This window comes from Stigmatopora argus, chromosome 2, assembly GCF_051989625.1.
Source record: "Stigmatopora argus isolate UIUO_Sarg chromosome 2, RoL_Sarg_1.0, whole genome shotgun sequence".
Taxonomy (NCBI): domain Eukaryota; kingdom Metazoa; phylum Chordata; class Actinopteri; order Syngnathiformes; family Syngnathidae; genus Stigmatopora; species Stigmatopora argus.
In genome coordinates, this window is record NC_135388.1 from 3015860 (window position 1) to 3029724 (window position 13865).

Genomic DNA, 13865 nt, shown 5'->3' on the forward strand with positions numbered 1-13865 from the left:
CCGTTATTATTATTATCCAATAAACCAGTTGCTTATTTTTAATGTAACATGAACCAGAAGTTGTTTTTTGGGGGGGTTGCCAAGTGACTACTAAATTCAGTCTATCATGTGACCTTAAATGTCAAAGTGAAAAGACACACGTGAAGCCTCAACAACGACGTCCCGGAAATACTGTTCATACCCGTTCATCCCCCATTTGTATTCCAAGCAAGGGTTGCGTTCACTGCGGCCACGCTAATGTGCGGCGTCCACCCAACGCCGACGACTCAATTGCGGCAGAGTGGCGATGCCTCATTGCTTCGCCCTCATATTTCATCCCAAGCAGCCCCTTCACTGCTGTTTTTTTCCCCTCTGTTAGCTTCCTCATTACCTCACCGACACTTCCAGGGAAATATCGCACCACCGTTCTATTACCCAAACGAAAAAAAAAAACCCAAAACACCCGTTTCCCCTCATCTTTCTTGATCCGCGTATGAACCACAGTACATGCACTATCACCCCCGTTACGCCACCCCTCCATTTTCCGACCTCGGCGCCATTCGCCCTCCTTAAATAGGCTATTTTCTCCTCTAATGTTGTTTCCCCCCTTTTCTCGTTTGTATTGATTGGACAAGCTCGCAAGATCAATAGATGCTGTAGATCAGAGCGATTGCTGCGCAGGCGGGCGGCCATCTTCCACTATTCAACCCGGCCGCATCCCACCATAAAGCATTTTCATTTCTGGGGGTCCGGGTTATGAAATAAGGCGCTGATAAAAGTGGATGGTCAGGCTTGTTTGTTTTGACCGATGAGTCGGTTAGCCGCTGTGGCGTCCAAGCGAACTCGTGGGTTGGGGGGTAGGGGGGCGGGATCACCTTTTTGTGGAGCAAATTACCTTGAATCTATGGTCTCTTTATTGCACCCACAAATTCTTAAAGTTGTTAATGCCTTGCTACCGCCAAAGAATAGAACAGGAGATTGTACATTGCTGTTTTTTTTTGTATGGTGACCATATGAAATCATTCGTCACTGTCTTCAGTGCTTTTAGCAAATCATCTTCTCGCATGGATTCCATTCTGGGCCAACTTTGGGAAGAATGTACCGTATTTCCGCACTATAAGGCGCCGACGGTGCGCCTTATATTTTGGTGCGGCTTGTATCTTGAATTGAAATGAATGCTTTTGTCATTATACAAGTATGATGAGATTTAAAGTTTTCACCACATAGTGCACAAATAACAACAACAAACAGACAGAAGTAATCAATAAATAAGTATTCCCAGCGGAGTGGCCTTGTTCCGTCTGAAGTCCAGGATGAGTTTCTTGGTTTTAGAGACATTCAGTACCAAGTTGTTGAGAGTCTACGGACTCAACAACAAACAAATACATAGATAATCAATATATATAGTCATGATAAATATGTACCATATTTTGCCGTTTAATATACCCGGTGTTGGGGTTATTCTGGGATATTATTATATATCATTTTATTAATCATTATATGTATATGAGCTTTATTTCAATTTGGGACCGAGCAAGCTCGAGGTCACTCTCCATGGCAGCTGGCTCCGAGGACATTTAATTGGTTTTAGGACTATTGACCTGACAGATCACCAAGTTCCGGGCCAAGGACTGTTGATCTGAGTTCGCAATTAAGATCTGTGAAGGACTCTTAAATTGCTTTGACTTGGATTCTGGCAGATGGCTATAATCGAATCAGCTAACGAAAATACTCGCAAAATACTGCCTCCCTTGTATTGTTTATATTATATTAAAGTATACCTATTAATAAACCTATCACCCGGGTATATTAAATGGTTTTTGCTTTTTTGAGCCTCCCGTTTGTGCGCCATTTAATATACCCCTGGCGTTTAATATACCCGGGTATATTAAACGGCAACTCGGCTTTTTTGGCAAGATTTGTATGGTGTTCATGGGGGCATAATTATAGATACTTAAGTTCATTAAAATTCCAAGTCAGACTTTATTCAGCAGTAAGTAGTTTTAACCTGAGCAGTAAGTAGTTTTAGTCTGCAAAACGTTGATGCACCCCGTCACGGCATAAAGAGTGCGTACTGGATCGTACCTTCCTGTTTGTGCGCCATTTAATATACCTCTGCCGTTTAATATACCCGGGTATATTAAATGGGGGGGGTATATTAAACAGCAAAATACGGTAATAGTAATAAGTCTTAGGTGCAGAACTCGATTTGAGGATGTTGACAACTCTTGGGAAGAAACTGTTCTTGAGTCTGTTTGTCTTGGCTGTTATGGCTCTATAGTTTGTACTTTTCTACTTAAGATCAGTACTTATACGGATCAATATTGGGTAATCATTGCAGGAAATTGCCTTAAGCAGAGCTCTATTTAGTTGTTGTGTAACACAACTCCTCACCACTACTACTATTGCTACTACTACAGCAGTTTTGTTTGATTTATTCTTCTTTTCCAATGACCACCTGGCAGTCATTCATCCAAATTCGTTTTACCCACAATTCAGCAGTTCTTCATTAATCTCATATTCATATTCGGTGGCATGCAAAGGTTTGGTATTAACGAAATAATCATTTCTAGCGAAAAGATAAGACGCATTACATTTTTCACTGTCTGTAGGCTACGTTACAAGCTACTGGGATGCCTTTTTTTGACGTTGTGATGATGGCATCAATGATTTTTTATTTTAATTCACCCGGCGACCGCTTCTTCTTAAGATGCTTTGCTTAGTTTGAACTTTTCGGTGAAACTGAAACTTTGAATTTATTTGATACATTTCTACTTAAGATCAGTACTTTAAAAAAATCCCTTTTAGCCAATTTTTTGTACCATATTTTAGGTTTGGGCTTAGCTTTTTCTTTATTCACAATGACAGAATAGGATAAAAATCACTTCATCTCTCTCATCCAGCTAGAAAAAAAGCAGATGTGCTTCCAGCGTATTCTTCTTTTCAATTCTCTTTGGAGTATATTTAAAAATTTCAAAGGGTGCATTTGCCGTAAAGAACCGGCAAATGCATGACGTCCTATTGCGTTCGTAGTTAAATGATTTATACATCATCAATTTAAATATACTTTATATAATTCATAAGAAAGCGCCCATGTTTTATTAAAAATCCAAGGTGTATTTGCACAAAAATCACGCCATGGCGGAAAGGCCTTTGCTCCTTTTTATCGTGACGCTAAACGATTAGCGACAGGAACCATAAGTTAAAAGCTCGTATCGAAACAAGTGGGAATTCGTACTTGCTGCACTTAGACGGGTAGTAGTGCCGCTTGGAGGGAATTCACACGGAGATCTGGCAACCGCCGCTACACAGCGGCAAGTCATTCATTATCAATGAGACTCGGTGTTTCTCTCTCTAGTATCTCACGACGACGGAACCACCGAGCTTTACTCCTCACGTATTGGAGGCAATTGGTTTTCCACTCGGCCTCCACTCAGAAAAAAACTGATACCTGTCAAATTATACGTTTTTCCCGTATTTTATACGTTTTTTATTGTGTACACCGCATAACAACTTTTCTACGTTTTTTTAAAGTAAGTTTTTTGTGAAGCTGATCTCGTTTTCCCTCATTTCGGCTCTAATTCGGATCGTCTTGGTCACTTGGTACCCGTCTATGTGCACGAGTACGAATTCCCACTTGTTTCGATACGGGTTTTGATTGTGTACGCCGCATAACAACCTTTCTAAAAAAAATTAAAGTACGTTTTTTGTAAAGCTGATCTCGTCTTCCCCATTTCGACTCTAATTCGGATCGTCTTGGTCACTTGCTACCCATCTAAGTGCACGAGTCCGAATTCCCACTTGTTTCGATATGGTTTTTGATTGTGTACGCCGCATAACAACCTTTGTATCTTTTTTTAAAGTAAGTTTTTTGTAAAGCTGATCTCGTTTTCCCCCATTTCGGCTCTAATTCGGATCGTCTTGGTCACTTGCTACCTATCTAAGTGCACGAGTACGAATTCCCACTTGTTTTGATACAGGTTTTGATTGTGTACGTCTCATAACAACTTTTCTAAGTTTTTTAAGTGCGTTTTTTTGTGAAGCTGATCTCGTCTTCCCCATTTTGGCTTTAATTCGGATCGTCTCGGTCACTGGTAGCAGACGAAAACACCATCGTCAATTGCTAATATTGTCATGCTTTAAGCACAATATGCGCACTACATTTCACGATATAAATATAGTGTCAGCAAGCAATGTACCGTGTCAGCGTCATACAGCGACATCTACAGAATCTTGAATTCAGCGCATACTGATTGAGCACCCCGTCCACTTTGGAGAAAATTTGAGACTTAAGTGCGCCCTGTGTGAGTAAATATGCGCCGCGTTGTGTTTGTAAGGTTTATTAGCACTTAATAAGGGGAATTGCAATCATTAAAAAATAGAGCGATTGGCCGAGGTTGACAGGTATGAAAACTATTCACAAGTACCAAATGACATCAAAGACACAAACACTTATTGGCGTTTTGTCAATGAACAGTTGCGTATTCGCTTGTTCTGGTTCGGAGTCGAACTGAGAAGCAACGCCTCATTTAACGCATCAGCGGAGGACATTAAGGGTCCCCCATATTTACTTCTTGGCAAGTGTCTTTGAGCATTTAGAAGACACTGCGAGCCAGTAGAAGAAAGTAGAGTATCATGGCAAAGTTCAGCTTTTGGATCTTCAATACTTGACTTTTTAATATTCGTACAAAGAAAAGTGCCACCTTGGACAGACTATAGTTGGACTCGGAGCGACTTTGGCAATGCGATCCTGGAAAAAGTCCAAGCAAGCCACCCTGTGACATCAAATGGAATGTGAAGAGGGGGTGTCGCGGTGGTCCAAATGAGGCAAAAAACACTATTATTTGTGACACGACACCGAATGGTTGGTTTATTGCCCTGGCCAGGCGTGTAACGGGAGCCCCCGCTAATGAGGGCTCATCCATCTTTCAGGCCTGGCAAAGAACAACACCGACACTCCACTACAAAGGCGGCAAACTGCGGCTCTCTCCATTTTAAATGACCTGCGAAATGGGCCCTCAGCCCTTGCCATCACCCCTGTGTCGCAGAGTGCCTCGTCAGCGAATAAATCCACAAGGACAGAGCGTTGCGTGGGAGGCGTGAGGCAAGGCGGAGGCGGACAGGTGGAGTAGATCTAAAGATGCGATACAACAGATGCCAGCTTGATCGAGAAAGGAAAGTGTCCATTTGGTGAGATCTCCACTGGTCTGAAAATTCCAACTCAATGGAGAACAAGTGGCTTTCATGCTACAGACTGGCCGGCCCAATTCTAGGGGACATGCTGTCTCCTGTCCGCAATGCAAAATATCTACTTGAATACAGTAATACCTCGACATACGAGTGCCCCGACATACGAGCAATTTGAGATATGAGTAAAATTTTGAGCAAATATTTATCTTGAGCGGACGCGAGCATGCTTGAGGCTGCTGATAAGAACATCATGGCCACTGTCTTTCTGGTCGCAACTCCCTTGTGTAATGTCTCTACGAGCACTGGGCGGAGCCTTGCATATTTTCAGTTGTTTTTTTCCAGTTAGTCAGTGCGAATGGCGGAGCTTTTTCGCTAATACGAGAGGAGTACTGCTTCTCGTTGGCAAGTGGTCGTACGTTATCGTATTGTGAGGACATTTGTGTGCATCATTTTCGGAATATTTTGAAGGGAAGACAAAAGCAAACAACCCTCGATAGGTTGCATCTGAAGGTCATAATAATAATAATAATAATCGGACATAGGCCCTGTCATCATCATCATCAACAACAAAAGCCTAATTGTCATCACACCCAGAAACTGCGTATGACGAAATTGGTAGTGCTTCTCCATAAGGTGCGTTTTCTCGGCAAAAGACCTAATAATGGTGGAGGCGGGGCAAATAGAGCCAGAAGAAAGGTATACAAATGTAAAACAAAATTAGAATTAAGTTTAGTGCAAGGTTAGATTAAATTTATTTTTGAGTGTGTCTGTATCCTAATCCCAGTTCATTTAAATTTGTTTATGTTATGTTACGAGCGCGTTGCCATGCAAAACGTCTCCCCTCCGCAAAATCTGTCTAATTTTAGTACTATTAAACACATTAGTTATTTTATACTTTGTTAATAGATGGCAAATTAGAACAAATAAAAATGTTTCTCCAATCCAATATCCTGTTTTTGGTGTTTTTTCAGAGGGTTGGAACAAATTAATTTGTTTTTAGTTCATTTCTGTAGGAAACGCTGATTTGAGATACGAGTAAATCGCCATACGAGCTCAGTCCGGGAACGCATTAAGCTCGTATGTTGAGGTATTACTGTACTCCCATATTTCACCATGCCTCACGGCGTTGGTTATCTTCTGCTTTGCCTTTCATCGACACCTTGTTACATGGTCTGTCTTGCGTCTTGTCTTCCCGTGACTATTCTCTACGTTCCTGATTGATGGCGAGCTGGAGTGTTAAAATTTTTATGCCGTGTTCCGTTCACATGCTTTGATAACAAATTGCATGTCTTGCAATCGAGCCCCGTCCATCTGGCAAGTATAGAGTTGGGACATTGATTAATTTTCTTCTGTTATACTCTAAACTTCACAAAGGAAATAAAATGGAAATAATCACGATGTGCTTTAACTGAAAACATCTACTTACCTCTACTTATGAGATTAATTGGTTCCAGAACTTGGATTTTTCATTAATAGAGCAGAATTTTATTTGTAAATTCTCTAATCCGTTCCACATTCCACCAAAAATGTTGCTACTAAACCTTTTAAACTGTCTCCATTTTGTATAAAAGATAAGAAAAACTCACAAAAGTGAGAGAAAATGGTGAGAGAGATAATAGTTTATTCTTTGGTGAGGAAAATGCCTGCACAATAGGGTTCAGGTCGGGTGATTCTTTTGGCCATTGAATAATATTCCAGTGGAAAAAAAACCTATTGGTTGGCTTTTTACAGTTATCAAGAAATAAATTTTCATTTTGGAGTGCCATCCAATAAGATCCATTCAGCATTTGGCTAAAAAAATAACTTTGCACAGAATTTATCCTAATTTTTATCCTATTTTTTTCACGTCATGAACAAATGGATTAAAATTAGCTCCATTAATAGCCAAACATGTCCACTCCATGACTCTAGCACCACCATGCTTCCCTGAACAGGTCATATTTATTCGTGGAAACTGAGAAAAATCCTTAAAAATAACTTCCTAGAACTGGAGACTTTCTGACTTTTTTCAAGCACGACTTCTTTTAGCGGTGTGACTCATAGTAGACCCATCAAACTGCATGAGATCTTATTGGTTCTTATCGAACCGATGTCTTGACCACTGAAGGCATCGACTGATTTCCTGTTGCGCTACTCGTATTATCGTAGGGTGACTGCTCTTTGCTTCCTCTACCTCGATGCACTGGAAATGTTAAGCTGAATTACAATCAATAGGAAAAAAAAGACCATCAACAACGTCCAATTTTGAGCAAAACTGGTCTGCAATCTTCACCAGGCAATCGCAGTTTAGGCCTAATCACCTTATTTACATGCAGGCTAGACTTTGTCTGTCTTAAAAAAGACCTACTGGGCTTTTAACTGATTTTTCTTTTGGCTTTTTATCATAAAATCATCGAGAGCAAAATGTTTTTAGCAAGCTAGGCAATTTAAATGATCCTATATAGACTCCTTATATAATAACATGACAACATTAGCATTATTTGAATACTTTTATATTGTTGAGCTGCCTTAGTAAAGTTGAGCTAACAACGTAGAAAGCCATTTAGCGAATAATTTTATGAAATTTGATTAAATGAACTCTGTGGTCTTGTTTGCTCATTTAGTTTGTTAGCGTAAAGGCTAATTTGCTAGCTAGTTAACGTTTGAGTTTGATGTTGGGGTTATTCTGGATAATATTATAGATGTATGCATTTTAATTACTTTTGTACAAGAGTGTCTTTAATTTGAGACTGGGGCAAACTCGAGGTCACCCTCCAGGACAGCTGGCTCCAGCTTGTTGACGTAACACCTCACCGTATCCTCTTTACTGGGAGATACACCTTGATGCAACCCAAATGACACCCAGATGCAAGTTCGCAATGAAGATCTGCGAAGGACTCTTAAATTGCTTTGACTTGGATGGCGATAATCGCAGTTGTTTTTGACCTCGATGGTGTTATTCGGTTAGCTTATGCAATTGTTTGAATCAGATTACCTTAGATGTTTTGAATTATGAGTGACTAAATGGACAGAGGAGGATGCCGCTCTTCAGAATCCTCTTGAACGAAGGCGAGTTGGGAGTGATTCTCCTTGCAAGTTGTAGCCAGTGTATGTTTAAAGATGTCTCCATGTTTGATTAAATTGTATTAATAATAAATCCATCATCTGACAATGTCCTCAACAGATTTAAAGACTTGAATTTAGTGCATACAAAAGGCGCACCGAGTGATTGGCCACCCCGTCCACTTGGGGGCAAATTTTAGACTTAAGTGCCCCTTATGTGAGTAAATATAATAATTAAGTGAGTGTTGCATTTGTACGGTTTATTTTCACTTCATAAGGGGAATCGCAATTATTAATAAGGAGAGCCATTGACCGAGGTTGACAGGTATGTAGTTTATTCCATCCAATATCACTTATGCTGTTTCAATTTGTCTTCCTACAGATGAGAACCCACATATGACAACTTTAAGAGCTAACGCGGAGAGAAATGCTAGCTAGCGTTGCTTCCCCGAGAGAGTAAAACAAATGAGAACACCGTTGGAAGCGACAGCTTGGACTTCATCGCCCATAAGCCTGTAAGTCCTCTACTTTACTCCCAAGAACTGTCATAAAACTCTTAAAAAAACAGTCTGAATTAGAATAGCCACAAATTACTGCTACACACATTTTGAAATTGAAAATATTTCAGGCAGTCATGTGAAAACCACTAAGATTTATTCTGGAGATTTGCGGCTTTTGTGGTATTTTAGTTATTCTGAAAAAAAATAAAAATACAGTGGTACCTCGACATACGAGCAATTTGTGATGCGAGTAAAATTTCGGGCTAATATTTATGTTGAGATACAAACTCAAACAACTGTCGATATTGACTGAAAGTCAGTGTGGAGGCGGGGCCAAAAAGAGCCAACCCGGGAGAAGAAGGGTATTAAAATGTCAAACAAAATTTGAATTAAGTTTAGTGTTAGGTTCGATTAAACTTATTTTTGAGTGTGTCTGCATCGTAATCCAAGTTCATTTAAATTTGTTTGTTATGTTACGAGCGCGTTGCCGTGCAAAAAGTCTTCCCTCTGCAAAATCCATCTAATTTTAGTACTTTTAAACACATTTTAGTAATATTAAACCACTAGTTATGTTTTACTTTGTTAATAGATGGCAAATTAGAACAAATACAAATGTTTTTTCCAATCCAATATCCTGTTTTTGGTGTTTTTTTTCAGAGGATTAGAGCAAATTAATTTGTTTTTAGTTCATTTCTATGGGAAACGTTCATTTGAATTACGAATAAATCGACATAAGAGCTCAGTCCCAGTACGAATTAAGCTCATATCTCGAGGTACCACTGTAATAAGGCATTTGGAGAAACACCAGGTAACATCTCGTCGGGATGCTAATTAGCATTTCAAACCAATGATGAAAAAGTGTTGGTTTTAGCTGAATTTTATTGGCTTCTAATCACTAAGAATGTCCAGCTGAGCCCAGTTTTTACTGCAGCAAAAAGGCCCTCCGCTATAAAAAAGTAAAATAATCGGTGAAGGAACATTTAATAGGGGGATAAACAAGCCATGAATCATGATGCCTTTATCCAGGTTTTTCATATCAGTTATGTGCAGTAGGAATAGTGCTTCTGCCCTCAAGGGAACATCTAGAGGTCAGAATTGGCCTGCGGGTGGCGGTCTTTTCAGCAGATCATCCCAAAAACTGAGGTTTCTTTGCGAGCAGTACGTAAAATACTTGATTCCGTTCCATGTAAATGTCGGGAAAGTACAAATCTTTGTCAAGTTGGACACAAAAACACAGCCAAAGGGCTTTTTTGTCGGCCATTTTCAGTTTCCCCGACACTTATTGCGCGAGCAGCCAACCAGGAGTGACCAGACGGCGAATTATCCAACCTCAAAATGTCCAAATTAGCGATAACGTGATTAAAGGAGGCCATTAAAAATGAACTACAGCGGCGCCTCCGGCCCTTTAACATCCCACCCCCACCGCTACCCGTTCGACGGGACTGCGTTTTATTTTTTTATTATTATTTTTTTTGTTCTTTCATCTCGGCAAATGGCTCGGCGGTTAGCACGGACATGCTGAACTGCAGTTTTTGGGCCGAGCATTAGCGGTTTGGAGAAGGAGCGGCATTAGTATGATGCAATTATCAGATAGAAACATTGATAGGGGCTGACTTGAAAACATCAAAGTGCTTTATGCACCCTCTGCACGAGTAAATGCAACGGTTTAAAGAGTGTGGTGTTGTTGCCACTTATTGATTGGGAAGCTAGCGTTATTATGCAGACTCGGTACTTCAGTGGAAGTACTGACACTTGTGTACAAAAGCAAGAAGCAGGAGTCCCAATATTTTTTTTACGACCGATTACCGTATTTTCTCGCATTTTCGCTGTACTTGTCGCAAGAAAAATGATAACTGAATCATGGGTACGGCTTATATGCGCACACATTAGATTTGACATGCACATAACGGCAAGGTGACAATGACGAAATGCCATAACGCAAGACAATGCGGCCGATACGGTTTCAAAGTGGCGGCCCAGGGGCCAAATCTGGCCCACCGCATCATTTTGTGCGGCCCGAGAAAGTAAATCATGAGCGCCGACTTTCTGTTTTGGGATCAAATTAAAATGAAGAGTATAGATGTATATTAAAATTCCTGATTTTCCCCCTATAAATCAAAAATTGTCATTTTTTCTGTGTTTTTAGTTCAAAAATCATTTTGTAAACTCTAAATATATTTAAAAAAAGCTCTAATAAACATTGTTTTAGATCTATATAAAAAAAACAGAATATTCAGGGCTTTTATCCAGTTCTTTTAATCCATTTATTTAAAAAAATCTAAATAATATATCTAAAATGGTCCGGCCTACGTCAAATCAAGTTGACGGTAAAGCAGCCCGCGAACCAACCCGAGTCTGACACCCCTGATTTAGAGTATCCAATCAGCCTACCATGCATGTTTTTGGAATTCATAAAGAAACCGGAGTACTCGGATTAAACCCACGCATGAGAACATGCAAACTCCACACAGGTGGACCAACCTGGACTTGAACCCAGAACCCCAGACCTGCGAGGCCGACGCACTAACCACTCCCCTCTCAATTCACACAAAAAATCCCAAAACTCACCCAAAATAATTCACATATAACAACCCAAAATCTCTCTCTAACCTCATCAACAACAAGAACTTAAAAACAAACCTCCACCAACCAACTACGTGCACAACTAACTGTAGTTCAGCTAAGCTAATTCGCCCCCCCCCCCCCCCCAGCCCCCCTCCCACCCTAGACCCGCCCCGTTGCCCGATCATTAATCGTCAAGCGATCATAAGTCATTTGAGCCGGGCGTAATTATATCTGACAGCTGTGAACACGAAAACCTTGACTGGTTTTGATGCCATCCTCTGGGTGGGAAATCATCGGGGTGGAGACGAATGGAAGGAAAAACAAGTCTCCGACAGCAGGCGGTGCAAAGGCGGACCCTGAATGCAAAAGCGGACCCTCAATACAAAGCCGCACAAAACCACCACACACATTTCCTTTGCAGTAAATGCTATTTATCTAATGTATTGGCCTATTACGACCTCTTCTATGGCAGGCCCCCGCGGAGGAAGGCCCCCCCGCCGGCGCTCGACGGGGGGCCGCCCGACGCACAATTGATTGGGGAGTCGTTCTATTTTCTGCCGGCGGACCCTCGCTCGGGCTCCTCTTCTATCAGCCCACCTATTATTCTCCTGCTTTTGTTTCTTTCTTTTCAACTATCCGTCTAGGTGACCCCTCCCCTTTCCGCCTTTTCCTGAGAAAAATATTGAAGTGATCATTTGTATAGGTGTACAAGGGTGTCAGACTCGGGTTGGTTCACGGGCCGCATTAACGTCAACTCGATTTTATGTGGGCCGGACCATTTTAGATATAATATTTAGATTTTTTTTTTATAAATGGATTAAAAGAACTGGATTAAAAGCCCTGAATATTCAGTTTTTTGCAGATCTAAAACAATGTTTATTTTAGCTTTTTGTATATATATATATTTAGATTTTACAAAATGATTTTTGAACTAAAAACAGAGGAAAAAAATGGATTAAAATATTACAATGATTGATTTAAAAGGGGGAAAATCAGGAAATGTAATATACATCTATACTCTTCATTTGAATTTGATCCTAAAACAGAAAGTCGGCACTCATGATTTACTTTCCCGGGCCGCACAAAATGATGCAGCGGGCCAGATTTGGCCCCCGGGCCGCCACTTTGACACATGTGCTCTAAATTGTCCCTAGGTATGACTGTTATTGGTTGTTTTTCTTCTCGTGGCCTGCGATTGGCTGGCCACCGATTTAGGGTGTCCCCTGCCTCCTCCCTGAAAGACAGCTGGGATAGGCTCCAGCACCCCCAGCGATCCTAATGAGGATAAAGCAGTTCAGAAAATGAGATGAGAATTGACAGGTATTTTTTGATTTTTTTTTTGTTTATTTGACGGTGTTTGTGGACTATTTTGTGTGTATTGACAGGTAGTTAGGAATTTTTTTGGGGGGGGGGTTTACAGGTATTTGTGAATTATTGTGAAATATTTTTGATCAGTTCCGGGACAAATTTTGTGTTGTTTATTTGTGAATTATTTGGGGTGAATTTTCGGGTATTTGTGAATTATTTTGTGCAAATGTACAGGACTTTTTAAATTTTTTAAGAGCAGTTCCCAAACAACGTGTAGTTGGATACAACCCTTGCCTCACAGTTCTGACATCCAGGGTTCAATCCCCGATGGTTTTCGACCTTTCTATGTGGAGTTAATGGAGTTTACATGCTGTTACCCAAACTTGCTTGGCTTTTCTCTGGGTACTCTGATTTCCTCACACATCCCTCAAACACTCAAAATTGCCCGTGTATGATTTTGCGCATGAAAAATAACCATTTGTTGTGCTGTGTAATAGCAGAATTCAGTATATTATTATCATTATAATTTAAATTTCAAAATAAAACGTCTAATCTTGCCTTCGACTTAAAAAAAATACCCCATACAAAAAAAAAAGACCTATCCCATGTCACATTTCAACTTTTGCTACTACGTCTTTTTAATTTTTTTTTCTAGTCTAAGAAATATAGCGGATGAAACCTTTTCTAAATGTGATCCTCAGAATAATTACAACAAAAAAAAACGAATCGGTCTAAAAAATATGGCCTCGATGGAAGCTTGCCCTTTTGTCTGCATAATTGATTCTTCTTCCCATTCTGGCTTTAATGTGTGCCAAGCATTAGCAAATGTGGACAAAAGAAAGCTTGTAAAAGAAACGTATTGCCGACTCAATGTGTCCACTTTTTGGCGCGCTTAATTCATTTGAATTGCTCGCCGGTGTCACGGCGGCGAGGACATTTTCATTTAGCGTGGCCCCTCCGTCGGCTTCCTATTCATCCCCACGCCTTCGTGCATTTTTTTTTGTTGACACCTAACGAGATTTGGGGGTCCATTGTGCGGAAGGAAGCTCATCTTCTCCTCCCGCGCACTCTTCATCTCCAATCGGATGATGAATAATTAATTCCTTTGGCGGAATCGCTATATTGTCTCGGAAAGAGTGTCGTCGCGTGGCGGGCCGTCGTCCCACGGGGGGCCCGTCGCCGCCGCGCAAAAAGCTTTCCAAAGGGTTGAAGGCGGGGCTCGCGGTGGCGGCAAAAACGCGGGTCCGTGGTCCAATGCGCAGGGGAGGAGAAGACATGAAG

At 40.8% G+C, this 13865-nt stretch overlaps 1 long non-coding RNA gene across 1 annotated transcript in view; it reads left to right on the forward strand.

The window, feature by feature from the left end:
• Window positions 1-8674, forward strand: part of LOC144092147 (uncharacterized) — a 44374-nt gene extending 35700 nt beyond the window's left edge. The window contains exon 3 of the long non-coding RNA XR_013305986.1: window positions 8594-8674. This is a non-coding gene — a long non-coding RNA (uncharacterized LOC144092147). The remainder of the gene's footprint in view (window positions 1-8593) is intronic.
• Window positions 8675-13865: the final 5191 nt, after the last annotated feature.